The sequence below is a fragment of the Salvelinus sp. IW2-2015 genome, linkage group LG1 (genome assembly GCF_002910315.2).
Source record: "Salvelinus sp. IW2-2015 linkage group LG1, ASM291031v2, whole genome shotgun sequence".
NCBI lineage: Eukaryota > Metazoa > Chordata > Actinopteri > Salmoniformes > Salmonidae > Salvelinus > Salvelinus sp. IW2-2015.
In genome coordinates, this window is record NC_036838.1 from 30,924,310 (window position 1) to 30,943,149 (window position 18,840).

Genomic DNA, 18,840 nt, shown 5'->3' on the forward strand with positions numbered 1-18,840 from the left:
CTTAAACTTATTGTATTCAACCATTCTTGGTTCTTGGTAACATGTTATTGTTATGACATCAGGAATCATATGGGAAGGAGAAGGGCCACAGTCTGGTACAAGTCAACAGGACAGCCGTGAGTTGAGTGAGGAATTTGGGCCGAGGTCAGGTCAGATGAAGTGAGGAAGAACAGATATCACAAAAATTCTGTCTAGCAACAGATATGTATTGGCTGTTCAGATGTGTAAGGAGGAGACTCAGCATAGGAGGAAGGGTTAAATACCAGTGCTTGTGTGAAGATGTCTTTGTCTGTTCAGCTGTCTGACCCATTGGGTGAATAAACTTGATTTGAGCTTTATAAACTCAATTTTTCTCCAATTTAGACTTCAAGCTTTGCATCAACAATCAACTAAGCCTCCATAATACAGAGTACTACAATATAAGTTGTAGCCTACTTACAGCGCATTCGGAATGTATTCAGACGACTTGAATTTTTCCACATTCTGTTACATTACAGCCTTATTCTAAAAGGTATAAATTCTCATCAATCCACACACAATACCCCATAATGACAAAGCAAAAACTGTTGTTTTTAAAAATTGCAAATTCATAAAAAAACAACAACTGAAATATCATATATACATAAGTATTCAGACCCTTTACTCAGTACTTTGTTGAAGCACCTTTGGCTGGGATTACAGCCTTGAGTGTTCTTGGGTATGACACTACAAGCTTGGCACATCTGTATTTGGGGGAGTTTCTCCCATTCTTCTCTGCAGATCCCCTCAAGCTCTGTCAGGTTGGATGGGGAGTGTTGCTGCATATCTATTTTCAGGTCTCTCCAGAGATGTTTGTTCAGGTTCAAGTACGGGCTCTGGCTGGGCCACTAAGGGACATTCATAGACTTGTCCCGAAGCCACTCCTGCGTTGTCTTGGCTGTGTGCTTCGGGTCATTGTCCTGTTGGAAGGTGAACCTTCACCCCAGTCTGAGGTCCTGAGCACTATAGAGCAGGTTTTCATCAAGGATTTATTTGTACTTTGCTCTGTTCATCTTTCCCTCGGTTCTGACTAGTCTCCCAGTCCCTGCTGCTGAAAAACACCCCCACAGCATGATGCTGCCACCACCACCATGCTTCACCGTAGGGATGGTGCCAGGTTTCCTCCAGACGTGACGCTTGGCATTCAGGCCAAAGAGTTCAATCTTGGTTTCATCAGACCAGAGAATCATGTTTCTCATGGTCAGAGTCCTTCAGGTGCCTTTTGGCAAACTCCAAGCGGGCTGTCATGTGCCTTTTATTGAGGAGTTGCTTCCGTCTGGCCACTATCATAAAGACATGATTGATTGAGCCTAGGCCTTGGTCGAAAGGTGGGTACAGTGACTTGAAGAACATCGATCGTTCAGCTAAACGGCAAAAAACAAGCAGGGAGCATATAAATGCCCACATCAGATTCAAGCTTCTGGGAAAAAGCTGCAGCGATAGACAACACAACGAGAGGGAAAGTTCCGCCAACAAGGGCAACTACAAGGAGTTTGCAGAGGTAATTGCACGTTACGACGCTTTACTTGCTGAACATATCGAAGTTTCGACTGTGTTTTCTAGGATGTCGTAAACAAGTCCGAATGATTTGATAGCTTCCATTGCATCATCCATTAAAATGTAGATTAAAGAGAGAGTTTGACGCAGCGCATTTTTTCGAATCCGCTCATGTAGGCTTTCCACTTTCCTCCGGTATCTATTTAGCAAAGATGATAATACATAATCACTCCGGACAGACACAAGCAAAAACTCATGACATAAATGTAGCAGCAGCCTAGGCTACACGTAAACATTAGAAATGGGACATGCTGTATGGGATGAAAACGAGACAATCTTTCAGTCTGATCAACTGTAGGCTACTAATAAGAGCTGCTGCATAACGTTACATCCTATGCGCCCTTTCCATCTGGTCAAGGTAAACTAATTGGTAATGTTATGTATTTATAGTCCATTTGTGTGTCAGGAGAAAATATGAATGTGATCAAATGTTGTTTATATTCAAAATTGGGTTGGCTAGGCTGCCCATACGTGATTAACTGGAATTAATCAGTCAACATTATAGTGATGACAGATGTGAGTAAATGTTTTATAAGGCCCACAGTTGCATAGGTCTGCATGATTCAAACATGCATAAAGCTAGCTCAGCCCTGTGAGTTATATTGTCTATCTGTTGTTGTCTATGTGTCTGGTAGAGGAAATCCCCCTCCTAATCTAGTCTAAATATAATTTATATGAACAAATATAAGGTAGCTGCAGTTTGACAGGGTTTTCATCCCCCCCAGGACCAGGAGTTTTTTTCAGGAGTTTTTTTCAGGAGTTTAAAAAAATCATGTGACCTGATTAGGAACAACTGGTCCCATCATAGCCCATATAAAACCTTATTTTTTTTATTTTTTTTATTTTACCCCCTTTTCTCCCCAATTTCGTGGTATCCAATYGYTAGTARTTACTATCTTGTCTCAGCGCTACAACTCSCGTACGGGCTCGGGAGAGACGAAGGTCGAAAGCCATGCGTCCTCTGAAACACAACCCAACCAAGCCAAGCCGCATTGCTTCTTAACACAGCGCGCATCCAACCCGGAAGCCAGCCGCACCAATGTGTCGGAGGAAACACCATGCACCTGGCGACCTGGTTAGAGCGCACTGCGCCCGGCCCGCCACAGGAGTCRCTAGTGCGTGATGAGACAAGGATATCCCTACCGGCCAAACCCTCCCTAACCCGGACGACGCTAGGCCAATTGTGCATCGCCCCATAGACCTCCCGGTCGCGGCCGGCTGCGATAGAGCCTGGGCGCGAACCCAGAGTCTCTGGTGGCACAGCTAGACCACTGCGCCACCCGGGAGGCCCCCATATAAAACCTTTTAACAACTGATTAATCACTGTCATACCAGAGTTTTCCTTGTTATGGTAACATACAGTATAAGGAAAATCTCCAGGCCAAAGAGGGTAAAATTGCCCCACCGTACCGATGGTGCCACCAGTCTGCTTGCAGTTGTCAGTTATTGTCAGGTATGTGGATGATCAGGGCTTTATTCAGGAACGTTTCTTGGGCTACTTTGATGTGTCAAGTGGGTGAGATGCGCAGCCTGTGTTAGACTTTATGCATTTTTAGATGTCTGAGTTTACCTTCATAGAGAAACTCGTTGTCCAAACCTACGTTGGCGCAGCTATGATGGAAGGTATCTGCTATTTGTATTTACAGCTAAGTCCACTCCTGTTTCCTGATTAAGAGGTCATGACCACTACCATTCTCAACTATCTCCTGACATGAACTGAAGCCACGTCTCATGTGCCCGCTCTTCCACCGGCACATTGAATGTTTCCTCTCCAAGCATTGTGAGTACTCCTATCAATTTTCTCTCTTTACTGTATGTAGAGTCAATCACATACACAATCACATTATTACACATCAATGATTTTACTCCTTGCTTGGACTAACTCATTCTTAGCTTTTTTGTCTAACTGTGTAGTGTGTTAGTCAAATCCTGTCCTGCACTGGTCAAGCCTCTGAACACCTCAACTCATGCCTCATACCCCCATTCAATCACTGCTGTGATCCCTTTCCAACATGGTGTAAGTAGCCCTCTCATTCCGATTTCCMATAATATTGTACTATAAATGTCTTTATTAAATGCTTTAGGTTAAAATAATTAGTCTGACGATTTTTGAAACACCCTTTGTCATCTACATGCGTTCCGCACCTTTACTGTGGGTCTCCCATCCTCCTCAGTTTTTCAAGTCACCAGCCTCCACTGCTCTCCAAGCTCATAGGGTTCATAGACTGATGATCTGTCATAGCGTGAATCAATCTGAATGATCAAATATCATCTCTGATGAAATGATAGCAGCTTAAGTCTAGAGGGTGTATTGCATGTGTTAACTTAATGCAGGATAGAGGCAGCCATGATACTATTTCATTTTTATAGTTGTGTAGGGTATCATTTTTTTGTGTGTGTGTGTGTGTGTGTGGTGTTGTGGTGTGTGTTGTGTGTGTGGTGGTGGGTGTGTGTGTGTGTGTGGTGTGTGTGTGTGTGTGTGTGTGTGTGTTGTGTGTTGTGTGTGTGTGTGTGTTGTGTGTGTGTGTGTGTGTGTGTGTGTGTGTGTGTGTGTGGTGGTTTTTGGTGTGTGTGTGTGTGTGGTATTCAGTACAGTATGAATGACCATGGCCTTAAGACTGATTGGACCGTAGCAGAGTAAGTGCTCCTCTGCATGGCACCCCTTTTATACTTGCCCATTGGTAAATTAAGATTTATTTTGCATCCTTTTCTCAAAAGTCACTAAAAAGCATTTAAAACCTGTTTTTCAAATAAAATTCCACCCCCGGCCTCCCGTAGAGAACTGTATGTCCCCCCCCAATCCAAAAAACATTGCTTATCCCAGAATACTTCAACTGGTGACTATCTGGAAGAATAAAGAAAAAGGAGCACTCTGTTGTTGTTTAAATCCGATAGATTTATTGACGGGACAAGTAAACAATCGGCTTACGTTTCGGCATGAATCGCCTTCATCAGAGCCTCCTGAGATAAGGAACGTTTTTGGGAATTCTAGTCTCTCAGTTGAGCACCTGATTTCCCCTTTTTTGTTTAAGTTGGGCTGAAGCGCGTTTGGGTTATACCTTCTTTCCACCCCCCACCACCCCCTTGTCAGAGCCGCTCCTACACCCCTGGGTGTACGTTAGTCCTCTCAGCTGACCCTCCCTGTCCAATTTTTTTGAAGGTTTTAGGATATACAGACATATTTATTGTTCACTAAAGGCCAACGGGTATAATGCCTTAGAAGCAGTCATAATGCATGGTAAAAATGTATGACACCTTGGTAGAGTCTGCAGTGCTGTCTGTGATATGTTCATATGTCTCTGTATTGTCCCTGTATCTGTCTTTGGCTGGCGACAAATTCATTTTACCCTCTGGGTGTCAATAAAGTTTTATTCATTCAATCATTCTTAGTGACTCATCATGATCCTGAGAGTTATTCTTAGCCATTTTGAGTCTGTTGAAAAAGGAACTCATGAAATAACATAAGCTATAAGGAGATGTCAAAACAGTATAAAGGCTCATAGCTGCTTATAACAAGTAATAATGCACTATAAATGCGTTTATTAAAGTGTGACCAAATCTTCCTCTATGTCTATCTCTAGTATGTGTATCACTATGTATTGCACTAGGGCTCTGGTTAAATGTAGTATAGTGGGGAATAGTGTGCCATTTGGGACACAGCCACTGTACCATGGCCACGGGGCCTTGGGAGGGCTAAAGACCCAGCTGGCAGTCACTCCGATCGGCCCTGAACTTCACATCAGAGTGGCTCTCGCAACATGGGGCTCCCATCAATACTTTATCAGGGCTATCTGTGGCGGCAGGGCCTGACGTTGGCATTTCACAGGTGGCTACGTGCACAGCAGGCTGCCTCTGCCTTTAAAGAGCCTCTGACACAACAGCAGCCAGAGGGACAGCACTGACACTGACAGGTCTGGCTCCAGTCAGGACTAGAAACAACAGTCACCAGTCACAGTAATGAGTATAGGATCAGCATGATAGGTGTGGGTGGAGATGGTAAGGTTTTCTTAAAGCTGTGGTCAACCTGTCTATTGTTTTAAGAAAGGTAGGGGTGTGTGCATAGAGATCCTATTTAATTATACAGAACAAAAATATAAACGCAACATGCAAAGTGTTGGTCCCATGTTTCATGAACTGAAATCAAAGATCCCAGAAATGTTCCATATGCACAAAAAGTTTATTTCTCTAAAATGTTGTGCACAAAATTKTTTATATCCATGTTAGGGAGCATTTCTCCTTCGCCATCTCTCCTTCCWCCTGACAGGTGTGGCATATCAAGAAGCTGATTAAACTGCATAATCATTATACAGGTTCATCTTGTACTGTGCCACTCTAAAATGTGCAGTTTTGTCACACAACACAATGCCACAGATGTCTCAAGTTTTGAGGGAGTGTGCAATTGGCATGCTGACTGGAGGAATGTCCACCATAGCTGTTGCCAGATAATTTCATTTTAATTTCTCTACAATAAGCCGCCTCCAATTTCGTTTTAAAGAATTTGGCTGTATGTCCAACAGGTCTCACAACCGCAGACCACGTGTAACCACGCCAGCCCAGGACCTCCACATCTGGCTTCTTTACCTGCGGGATCATCTGAGACCAGCCACCCGGACAGCTGATGAAACTGAGGAGTATTTCTGTCTGTAATAAAGCCCTTTTGTGGGGAAAAACTCATTCTGAGTGGCTGGGCTGCTCCCCAGTGGGTGGGCCTATGCCCTCCCAGGCCCACCCATGTGAAATCCATAGATTATTTCAATTGACTGATTTCCTTATATGATCTGTAACTCAGTAAAATCTTTTAAATTAAACTGTTGCATGTTGCATTTATATTTTTGTTCAGTATAAGTATTCTAATTCTGTGTGTGTGTGCGCGCATGTGTGTGCATGTGTGTGCGTGTGCGCGCGTGTTTGAAGTTGTATTAGTCGTATATACAAGACACACATGGTTTACTCCGTCCAATGAAATGCTTACATTCAGGTTCCTTCTGGACAATGCAACAACAATAAGAAATAATAAAAGATAAGAATACGAACATTTCAGCTTAAGTATAATACAGGAAGGCACAATTTATAGTCCAATATTTACAAGTGTTTTAGGGAAGGGGGATGGGGGCAAGTGTATAAATTGTGCAGTATTTAGCAATAAGAGTCTGATAGCAACAGTCTGTGATGTGTGTGTAGCATGATGTGTGTGTGTGGTGTGTGTTTGTGTGAGAGAGAGAGGGGGGGGGCTAGCCTCAGGTGAACCGTAGAGGCAGCCATGGCAGCACGGCTGGACGATGAACCTGAATAACACATAACTTAAGGTTACTTGCGTCACCCCTGTTCTCTGATATTATGAGTGAGACATCTAACTCAATACGTGGTGTGTGTGGTGGTGTGTGTGTGTGTGTGTGTGTGTGTGGTGTGTGTGTGTGTGTGTGTGTGTGTGTGTGTGTGTGTGTGTGTGTGTGTGTGTGTGTGTGTGTGTGTGTGTGTGTGTGTGTGTGTGTGTGTGTGTGTGTGTGTGTGTGTGTGTGTGTGTGTGCGCTAAGGTGTGGAGAGTCAGTGCAGGTGGTCAGTCCAGTTCAAGTGTTGAGCAGTCTGATGGCTGTTGATAGAAACTCTCTGAGCTCTTTGGTATCAGACCTCATGCTCCGATAACGTCTGTCCAACGGTAAGGAAGTGAACAGCTCAGGGCTGGGGTGATGCTGCAGGCCTTCCTCAGGCACCATTTTAAGTAGATGTCCTGGATGGGGGGAGCGTGGTCCCAGTGATGTACTGGGCCGTCTTCACCACCCGCTGGAGGCCTTCTAGTCGTGGACGGAGCAATCCCGTTCCAGGCCGTTACGCAACCGGTCAGGATGCTCTCGATGGTGCAGCGGTAGTATCTGGAGAGGACCCGGGGTGGCATTCTGAATCTTTTAAGCCGCCTTAGGCAGTAGAGACCTTGTTGCGCCTTCTTGATAAGAGTGGTGGTGGTGTTGGTCCAGTCAAGTCCTCGGTGATTGTGGTCCGAGGTATCTTAAAACTGCTGACTCTTTCTACTGCAATCCCGTTGATGTGATCGGGGCATGTTCCCTTTGCTTCTGAAGTCAACAATCAACTCCTTTGTTTTGCTGGCGTTGAGGGAGAGGTTGTTATCCTGTCACCACAATGCCCCTTGGTGTGTGTGTTTGGTGTGTTGTGTGTGTGTGTGTGTGTGTGTGTGTTGTGTGTGTGTGTGTGCGTGCGTGCGTGCGTGTGTGTGTACGTGCGCCTGTGAGAGACAGAAAGAAAGAGAGAAATAAAGAAAGGGAGAGGCACTGTAGAGAGAGACCTTATTCTCTACCTCGTCTTCTCCAAAGGGGGTAGCAGCAGCAGCAGCAGGCCTGTGTGTGTTGGTACGCTGATTAGGCCAGTGGAGCACCTAACAGCTGGAGTCCTGCTCTGCTCTGCTCAGGGAGGCGGCAGGGAGGGAGGGAAGTGGTGCAGGGATGAGCCAGGTTTGGCAGAATTTCAAATGGGGGAAGAAATAAGCCTTTAAAGCATTCTGATGACTGAAGGCAGGCAGAGAGACACATCTTTGATTCAGACTCTCCTGAGTCTTCTTTGTTTTAAAGGAGGGAGCCCTCCTCTCACTCAAATCACCTCAAGACAACTTGTATCTTTAGAGAGTTACTTTTGAACTTGGGTATTAAAATGGAAACTTTGAGCGAGTGAAACCTCCTTTTCTTTTGAGACATGCCTCTAATATAATTCCTTTGTCTGAATGCATTTCTTTTTTTGGTCTTAAAAAGCATAGCATCTTTGGATTGCATTAGTCTTCATGAAGTAGAGGTTATTGTAGACGAGTGAAAGTAAGATTTACTGAAATATTTGAAATACAAGACAGCCTTTTCTTTTTTCTTATACCACTTGATATTGTACTGTATGCCTTTCTTGTACTTGCATTACTGGTTTTAATTGAGCTTTGGTGTTCATATTGCATTCAAATATGTGACACAATGAGTCGTATTCTTTCTAACCTACACACTGTGTTCCCAGTTTTATTACCACTAACTTCTATATCATCGCCCAGATGCCTATCTTCCCATTCCCACAGAAGTTATATTTTGGTCCTTTGTAGCTCAGTTGGTAGAGCATGGCGCTTGTAATGCCAGGATAATGGGTTTGATTCCCGGGACCACCCATACATAAAATGTATGCACGCATGACTCTAAGTCGCTTGGACAAAAGAGTCTGGTAAATGGCATATATTATTGTATATTATATATATTATTATGTACTTTTCCATTATTCAATTTCCAGTAGCGCATTCGATAATTTTCCTAAGAACTTCTTATGAATAATAAATGTCTTTTTTTTTTTTTTTTTACAGGAAACACAAAAGGAGGCTGAGGAGGAGGAGGATGATAATAATTCCTGGGGAAGCTAGACCAGCACAACAGGCTCCCTGGAGACCAAACAGATGTTTACATTTGAGCTGCATCAAAGACACATCACAAAACATGCCAATGATGTCAGCGAGCCCCAGGAAGGAAGGCCTGCCTAGCTTGTCACAAAAACATCTTCTCAGGTTTGCTGCTTGATGCTGCTAAATTCATTAATGAGCGAGAATTTGAGAGAAGACAAGACAAGCACTTCCTCAAACAAGGTTTTGAGATGGAAGCGAAGTGACTATGTGAGCTTTTGTGGTTCATCTAAATTAACCTGTGAAGAAATGAGACACTCTAGACACATGGAATATTGGTGAGATTAAAGGTGCTACACATACGATTTTATTATTATTTTCACATTGTAATTTTCAGAAAATGTCCATAATATATCTGCAGTAATAGTGGAACGATAGTGTTTCACAGAAATATTTACTAAGGGTGTGCCGATCTCATTCATACTCGTATTCGTAATCATCCGTTTTCAAATCAAATCAAATTGTATTAGTCACATGCGCCGAATAGAACAACAGGTGTAGTCCTCACAGTGAAATGCTTACTTACAAGCCCTTAACCAACAATGCAGTTAAAAAAATATACGATTAAGAATAAGAAATAAAAGTAATTAAAGAGCAGCAGTAAAATAACAATAGCGAGACTATATACAGGGGGGTACTGTTACAGAGTCAATGTGCGGGGRCACCGGTTAGTCGAGTTAACTGAGGTAATATGTACATGTAGGTAGAGTAATTAAAGTGATTATGCATAGATGATAACAACAGAGAGTGGCTGCGGTGTAAAAGGGGAGAGGGGGGGGGTGCAATGCAAATAGTCTGGGTAGCCATTTGATTAGATGTTCAGGAGTCTTATGGATTGGGGGTAGAAGCTGTTTAGAAGCCTCTTGGACCTAGACTTGACGCTCCTATTCCGCTTGCCGTGCGGTAGCAGAGAGAACAGTCTATGACTAGGGTGGCTGGAGTCTTTGACAATTTTTAGGGCCTCACTTCACACTTCTTAATTGGATTTACTTGTGACAGGAAAACATGGAAGTGGCTTTAAATATCGGTAACGCCTATATCTCAAATGTGCATTACTGCGATATCACTCAGAGCGCATCTCAGAGTGCATCGTTATGTTCCTTCACTCATTCACACACATTGTTCAAAGGTAAACGACCCCGACAGATGAAAATGCACATGATTTACTTACTTAGTCCTATTCAATTATCAACGAAATAGGCTAATACGTAGCCTAATGCATGGCTGGCTACTACTGCCTGCATTTATTCCAGACAGATTTAGATGAAGGTAGGCTAATTCGCTTGCCCCATATATTGTTTCACTTTTGAGAGGAGCAAAACTTTTGTCTCTCTCCCAACACTTATGACACAACATAAAAAATGTATATATAATTTATATACAGTACCAGTCAAAGGTTTGGACACACCTACTCAATCAGTGTAGATGTAGAATTCAGCGTTATTTGGACTATTTTCTACATTGTAGAATAATAGTGAAGACATCAACATTTTGAAATAACACACATGGAATCATGTAGTAACTAAAAAAGTGTTAAACAAATCAAAATATATTTTATATTTGTGATTCTTCAAAGTAGCCACCCTTTGCCTTGATGACAGCTTTGCACACTCTTGGCATATTTTGATTTTTAACACTGTTTTTGTTACTACATTATTCCATATGTGTTATTTCATAGTTTTGATGTCTTCACTATTATTCTACAATGTAGAAAATAGTTTTTTTTTAAATAAGAAAAACCCTTGAATGAGTAGGTGTGTCCAAACTTTTGACTTGTACTATATATAAAACTACATTTGTAATTTTATCTTCGAATGATCTGTTTCTCTGTAAATATGCCTGGGCAAGAATAAATAATAACTGCAAGCAAGCATCTGTTTGGATCACGAAATAATGACAGATATCGTCAGCAATGGAATAATTATATGGACAGACAAAGTAGTCCCACTAAACAACCATATGGCCTCAGCAAAGTCAACAGAAAATAACAAGATTGAACAACAATGACTAGCTACGGATTCTGATTCATACATGATGTTTGGAGAAGGGGAGACTTGTGCCCTGAGACGAGTGACTGTGAATGAGTGAAATAGAGCCATGAGTGTCTGTCTGGGGAAATGAGAGCAGAGGGATGGACAACAACAAAAAATACTTGTGTCATAATGGTATTCTGAAAATTCTCCATATCCATTACGATACTCGTTTTGTTCGAGTACTCGGCACACCCCTATTACTTATGAGCCAGTTTGTGATTGGCTGTTATATTCGCCTATTGATTTCTCCCGCTGGAGTGGTATCCGTTGTCAAAATGGGAAAGCTGTTTTGACTTTGTGGCTGTGTTATCTAGTGGAAATCGGGTCCTGGTTGCTAAAAGCTCAATTTCAGTTTATGTGAGAAAACAAGCACTGAATATAGTATGAAATCATTGTACCAAAATGTTGTTTTTACATCTGTTTGAAACATGAGTCTCCAACACCTTACGGGGAAATTGAATTCGGGGGGAGATTTGTTTCGAATGCAGCCTAGTGCTGTTGCAATTCACCTAGCTTTATATGGGAGAAATTCTGAAAAATAATATTAATATGAAAGAGAGAAAATTTGCTGTACAAGTAGGCCTACATAGTATATATTATTGTTTAATAAGAAAATACATCATTGCTTAAATCAGGCACGCTTTCAGGAGTTAAAACTCCTTTAATGTGTCTTGACACAACACAAGAGAACATGTTTTTACAGTACTGTGTTCCAGTATAATGCATTGCCAGAGAAAGATCTACAGTATAAGCTCTTGGCTCTGAGCGGCGATGATAACACACAAACATTTCTTCGCATTAGGGTTATAAAAATCTACATATTGAGTATCAGTGTTGAAATAGCATCCAGTCAGAACAAGGAGCCAGGATTAGACATGGGGCATTTTTTCTCATCTTCCTTTTCTTCACACCTAGCCCCCCCTCCGCTCCGCTCACTCACACACTCTCCAATGCAAATGAGCATGATACCCATGAAATTAAAATGCAGTTCCCCAGAGATAGCCACACAGATTATGGCATACTGCGGGAATTTGGAGATATATATGTCATGGTGAGTCAAATTAATTTCACGATAGGCCGAGACTTAAAACGATGTCATACCTCCATGTCTGGCATGTACATTGTGTGTCCATTAATTAGGTTTGCTGTTGGTGGGGTAATAAATCACAACTCCAGTCACTTCCTTCTGTAATGACACCCCAGCCGCACCGCAAGCTGCATCAGCAAAGCACTCCGTCTCACAACGTGCAGTGGTGTAAAGTAACTAAGTCAAAATACTTTGAAGTACTACTTATGTCGTTATTTGGGGTATCTGTACTTTACTTGAGTATTTACACTACCGTTCAAAAGTTTGGGGTCACTTAGAAATGTCCTTGTTTTTTAAAGAAAAGCACTCTTCTAGGCAGAGTTCCTCTATCCAGTGTCTGTATTCTTTTTCCCATTTTAATCTTTTATTTTTATTGGCCAGTCTGAGATATGGCTTTTTCTTTGCAACTCTGCCTAGAAGGCCAGCATCCCGTAGTCGCCTCTTCCCTGTTGACGTTGAGACTGGTGTTTTGCGGGTACTATTTAATGAAGCTGCTAGTTGAGGACTTGTGAGGCATCTGTTTCTCTAACTAGACACTCTAATATACTTGTTCTCTTGCTCAGTTGTGCACGGGGGCCTCCCACTCCTCTTTCTATTCTGGTTAGGGCCAGTTTGCGCTGTTCTGTGAAGGGAGTAATTCACAGCGTTGTACCAGATCTTCAGTTTCTTGGCAATATCTAATTTCTCAGAACAAGAATAGACTGACGAGTTTCAGAAGAAAGGTCTTTGTTTATGGCCATTTTGAGCCTGTTATCGAACTCACAAATGCTGATGCTCCAGATACTCAACTAGTCTAAAGAAGGCCAGTTTTATTGCTTCTTTAAACAGAACAACCGTTTTCAGCTGTGCTAACATATTTGCAAAAGGGTTTCCTAATTATCAATTAGCCTTTTAAAATTATGAACTTGGATTAGCTAACACAACGTGGCATTGGAACACAGGAGTGATGGTTGCTGGTAATGGGCCTCTGTACTAGAGGTCGGCCGATTATGATTTTTCAACGCCGATACCGATTATTGGAGAACCAAAAAAAAGGCGATACCGATTAATCGCCCGATTTTTATTTTTTTATTTGTAATAATGACAATTACAACAATACTGAATGAACACTTATTTTAACTTAATATAATACATAAATAAAATCAATTTAGCCTCAAATAAATAATGAAACATGTTCAATTTGGTTTAAATAATGCAAAAACAAAGTGTTGGAGAAGAAAGTAAAAGTGCAATATGTGTCATGTAAGAAAGCTAACGTTTAAGTTCCTTGCTCCGAACATGAGGACATATGAAAGCTGGTGGTTCCTTTTAACATGAGTCTTCAATATTCCCAGGTAAGAAGTTTTACGTTGTAGTTATTATAGGAATTATAGGACTATTTCTCTCTATACCATTTGTATTTCATTAACCTTTGACTATTGGATGTTCTTATAGGCACTTTAGTATTGCCAGTGTAACAGTATAGCTTCCATCCCTCTCCTCGCTCCTACCTGGGCTCGAACCAGGAACACAACGACAACAGCCACCCTCAAAGTAGCGTCACCCATGCAGAGCAAGGGGAATAACTACTCCAAGTCTCAGAGCGAGTGACGTTTGAAACGCTATTAGCGCGCACCCCACTAACTAGCTAGACATTTCACATCAGTTACACCAGCCTAATCTCGGGTGTTGATAGGCTTGAAGCACAGCGAAGAGCTTCTGGCAAAACGCAGGAAAGTGCTGTGTGAATGAATGCTTACGAGCCTGCTGCTACCTACCACCGCTCAGTCAGACTGCTCTATCAAATCATAGACTTAGTTATAACATAATAACACACAGAAATGCGAGCCTTAGGTCATTAATATGGTCGAATCCGGAAACTATCATCTCGAAAACAAGACGTTTATTCTTTCAGTGAAATACGGAACCGTTCCATATTTTATCTAATGGGTGGCATCCATAAGTCTAAATATTCCTGTTACATTGCACAACCTTCAATGTTATGTCATAATTACGTAAAATTCTGGCAAATTAGGCGGCCCAAACTGTTGCATATACACTGACTCTGCGTGCATTGAACGCAAGAGAAGTGACACAATTTCACCTGGTTAATATTGCCTGCTAACCTGGATTTCTTTTAGCTAAATATGCAGGTTTAAAAAATATATACTTCTGTGTATTGATTTTAAGAAAGGCATTGATGTTTATGGTTAGGTACACATTGGAGCAACGATACGCACCGCATCGATTATATGCAGCGCAGGACACGCTAGATAAACTAGTAATAGCATCAACCATGTGTAGTTAACTAGTGATTATGATTGATTGATTGATTGTTTTTTATAAGATAAGTTTAATGCTAGCTAGCAACTTACCTTGGCTTCTACTGCATTCGCGTAATCAGGAGGTTAGATTGCAAGATTGAATCCCCCGAGCTGACAAGGTAAAAATCTGTCGTTCTGCGCCTGAACGAGGCAGTTAACCCACCGTTCCTAGGCCGTCATTGAAAATAAGAATGTGTTCTTAACTGACTTGCCTAGTTAAATAAAGATTAAATAAAGGTGTAAAAGAAAAAAAAATTGTTATGAAAACTTGAAATCGGCCCTAATTAATCGGCAATTCCGATTAATCGGTCGACCTCTACTCTGTACGCCTATGTAGATATTCCATTAAAAAATCAGCTGTTTCCAGCTACAATAGTCATTTACAACATTAACAATGTCTACACTGTATTTCTGATCAATTTGATGTTATTTTAATGGACAAAAAATTAGCTTTTCTTTCAAAAACAAGGACATATCAAAGTGACCCCAAACTTTTGAACGGTAGTGTATTTTTTGGACAACTTTTACGTTTACTTCACTACACCTCTAAAGAAAATATGTACTTTTTACTTCCTCACACCACTTAGAAACAAGGGGCTGAGAGTCTCCGCCTACATAGATGATTACCTGCTTTGCTCCCGATTCTGGGAACGAGTGGTACGAAACACAAATTCCCTTGTAACCCGTCTCTCCGAGCTAGGGTTCAAGATCAATCAGAAAAAGAGCTGTTTGGGGCCAAAAGGGGGCGCTCATCACGTTCAAGACGTGCCTCCAAGTGTCGGGGTTGATGGGGTCCACCATCTCAGTAGTCAAATCAAATTAAAATGTGTTTGTCACATGCTTCATTGTCACGACTTCCACCGAAGTCGGTTCCTCTCCTTGTTCGGGCGGCGTTCGGCGGTCGGCTAGCCATCGTCGATCCACTTTTCAATTTCCATTTGTTTTGTGTTGTTTTCCTACACACCTGGTTCTCATTTCCCTCATTAAGTGTTGTGTATTTAATCCTCTGTTCCCCTCATGTCTTTGTGTGGAATTGTTTGTTGTAAGTGCTTGTGCACATGTTTACTGGTGCGCGTCGGGTTTTGTACCCATGTTGGTTAATTCTTTACGCCGTTGGTTTTGGAATTAAACTGCTCCGGCTATTACCTAGTTCTGCTCTCCTGCGTCTGACTTCACTGCCACCAGTTGCGCACCCCATTACATTCGTAAACAACAGGTGTAGATTAGCAGTGACATGCTTACTTACGGGACATTCCCAACAATGCAGAGAGAAAGAAAATAGTTAAAATAATAACACATGGTATAAATACACAATGAGTATCGATAACTTGGCTATATACTGTCCAGTGCCATTCAGAAAGTATTTATACCCCTTGACTTATTCCACATTTTGTTGTGTTACAGCCTGAATWAAAAATGGATAAAAAAATTATAACAATCTCACCCATCTACACACAATACCCCATAATGACAAAGTGAAAATGAAATCCAGAAATATATCATTTCTAGAAGTATTCACACCCCTGACTCAATACATTTTAGAATCACCTTTGGCAGCAATTACAGCTGTGAGTCTTTCTGGGTAAGTCTCTAAAGAGTTTTCCACACCTGAATTGTACAATATTTGCACAAAATTATTTTAAAAGTTCTTCAAGCTCTGTCAAGTTGGTTGTTGATCATTGCTAGACAGCCATTTTCAAGTTGCCATCGAGTTGAATTCAAGACAATTTAAGTCAAAACTTCAACTAGGCCACTCAAAAACATTCAACGTCGTCTTGGTAAGCAATTCAAGTGTATATTTGGCTTTGTGTTTTAGGTTATTGTCCTGCTGAAAGGTGAATTTGTCTCCCAGTGTCTGTTGGAAAGCAGACTGAACCAGGTTTCCCTCTAGGATTTTGCCTGTGCTTAGCTCTATGCCGTTTCTTTTTAACCTAAAAMACTTCCTAGTCCTTGTCAATGACAAGCATGCCCATTACATGACGCAGTCAACACCATACTTGAAAATATGAAGAGGTGTACTCAGTGATGGGTTGTGTTGGATTTGCCCCAAACAATGTTTTGTATTCAGGACATGAAAACCTTCCTGGTCTTTGTGGTTTGAAATTCATTGCTTGACAGATAATTGTATGTGTGGGGTACAGAGATGAGATAGTCATTCAAAAATCATGTTTTACACTATTATTCCACACAGAGTCCATGCAGCTTATTATGTGACTTGTTAAGCAAATCTTTACTCCTGAACTTATTTAGGCTTACCATAACAAAGGGATTGAATACTTATTGACTCAGCTTTTCATTTTTAATACATTTGTAAAAAATTCTAAAAACATAATTCCACTTTGACATTATGGGGTATTATGTGTAGGCCAGTGACACAAAATCTCAAATTAATACATTTTTAATTCAGGCTGTAACACAGCAAAATGTGGAGAAAGTCAAGGTGTGTGATTACTTTCTGAAGGCGCTGTACACGGGATACCAGTACCGAGTTGATGTAGTACCTCTCGGCCTACTGAGAATGAGAGACTTCCAGTGCTGGGTGTTTGCCCAATGTCTGTGTACACGGCGTCACCTCAATCGTCAGATAAAGGTGACCTCTGCATGTCTCTCAGCTCTTCGCCACAGGAAAAGCACCGCGATCTTCATTAATGACACTCCCCTAGGGGTAGTGACAACGAGGAAAGTGATGATGACAGATGCGTCACTATCGGGCTGGGGCACAGTTCATGAGTAAAAAGCAATAAACGTGTGGAGTGTGGACCACACAACTCTGCATTGCTCACATAAATTACCTCGAATTGCTGACAGTGTTTCTTTCACTGAAACACTTTCTATGTCTTGATCAGAACGGACAATACGACTGTAGTGGCGTACATCAACCGCCAGGGTGGCACTCGCTCCCTGTGCTTACACAGACTATCGGTCAGTATTATTATGGGGAGCAGAGCACATCTACTGTCCCTACACACGATTCATGTCCCAGGCATACTGAACATAGGAGCAGACTTAATGTCCAGAGGGAATGCCTATCAAGGGGACTGGAGACTCCTTCCGGGGGAACGCTTATCCCTCATCTTGGTAGCCCGTCGACTGCAAGGCTAGCTCTGGATAGCAGAGATCATTCTCCTGCTGTACAACAAGCCTTTGCAACCCCCGTTACTCCCCTCTGGGCCTGGCCCGTGAGAGGTTAAATCTGGATGTGACAGGCCTGCCTCAGAGTCAGTGAGACTATCCAGAGTACTAGGGCCCCTTCTACACACTCACTGTATGGAAACAAGTGGTGCGTTTTTGAGAAGTGCCGTGACCAAAAACAGATCATTCCTTACCAATGCTCTGTATCCAAGGTTTTATGCTTTCTGCAAGACCTTTTGAACAGAGGGAAGTTTTTCTCCACTGTTAAAGTCTATCTAGCCGCTATCTCTGCCTTTCATATAGGCTTCAACAAGAACACGGTGGAGAAACATCCCTTGTTATGTCGTTTCATGAACGGGGCATGTCGCTTACGTCCAATTCCCAAGTCTTTAGTCCTGTCATGGGATTTGTCTATTATGCTTGAGGCTATTTCACAGCAGACTTTTGAGACGCTGGAAAACATGGAGATGAAATATCTCTCCTTTAAGACCGCTTTACTGGTCGCCCTTACGTCCGAAAAGCGAGTGAGCGAGCTGCATGCACCGTCAGTTCATCATTTGTGCCTAAGGTTTTGCCCGGGGCTTTTCCAAGGTTACCTTGTTGCTCAACCCCACCTTTATGCCTAAGGTTAGCGGCTATCCACCTGCCTCTTTTCCCTTCTATTGACACCGTTAGTGTCCAGTACGCGTGTTGTGCATATTCTCTTTGTGTCCTGGGTGCATCCCTGCAAGGGGAGGCCCTTTTCTCGTCAACGGTTGTCACATTGAATTGTGGAAGCTATTATATTGGCCTATAATAGCAATGGGTTACAGTCTCTGGAAGGCCTGAGGGCTCACTTCACCAGAGGTATGGCTACCTCTTGGGTACTGTTCAAGGGCATCTCCTTATAGGAGATTTGCGATACGGCTTGTAGGGCACCCCCTCATACTTTTATGAGGATCTACCGACTAGACGTCACCGCCCCTTCATTGGCACATACTGTCCTCAGTGTCAGGGCCTCTGACGGTTGATATGTGAGACTGCTTGGCTTCAGAGAGCATGTGCGATACGGGAGTTGGCCATATCCCACTAGTGAGGTGTCAAAACGAGTAATTGGAAGAGAACTCAAGGTTACTTGCATAACCCTGGTTCTCTGATATTATGAGTGAGGCATCTCACCTAGGGTTGCAAAAATCCCAAACTAGGGTTTCTGTAAAACCAGGGAATTTTGCAACCCTAGGTGAGATGCCTCACTCATAATATCAGAGAACCAGGGTTATGCAAGTAACCTTGAGTTCT

At 42.2% G+C, this 18,840-nt stretch overlaps 1 long non-coding RNA gene across 2 annotated transcripts; it reads left to right on the top strand.

The window, feature by feature from the left end:
• The first annotated feature begins 1,027 nt into the window (after nt 1-1,027).
• Nucleotides 1,028-6,402, top strand: LOC139028460 (uncharacterized). 2 transcript variants are annotated; one of them, XR_011480669.1, is made up of 4 exons: nt 1,028-1,519; nt 3,222-3,355; nt 3,490-3,592; nt 6,093-6,402. It is a non-coding gene; the product is annotated as an uncharacterized lncRNA (long non-coding RNA). The 2 variants fall into 2 exon arrangements; XR_011480674.1 differs by lacking the exon at nt 3,490-3,592.
• Nucleotides 6,403-18,840: the final 12,438 nt, after the last annotated feature.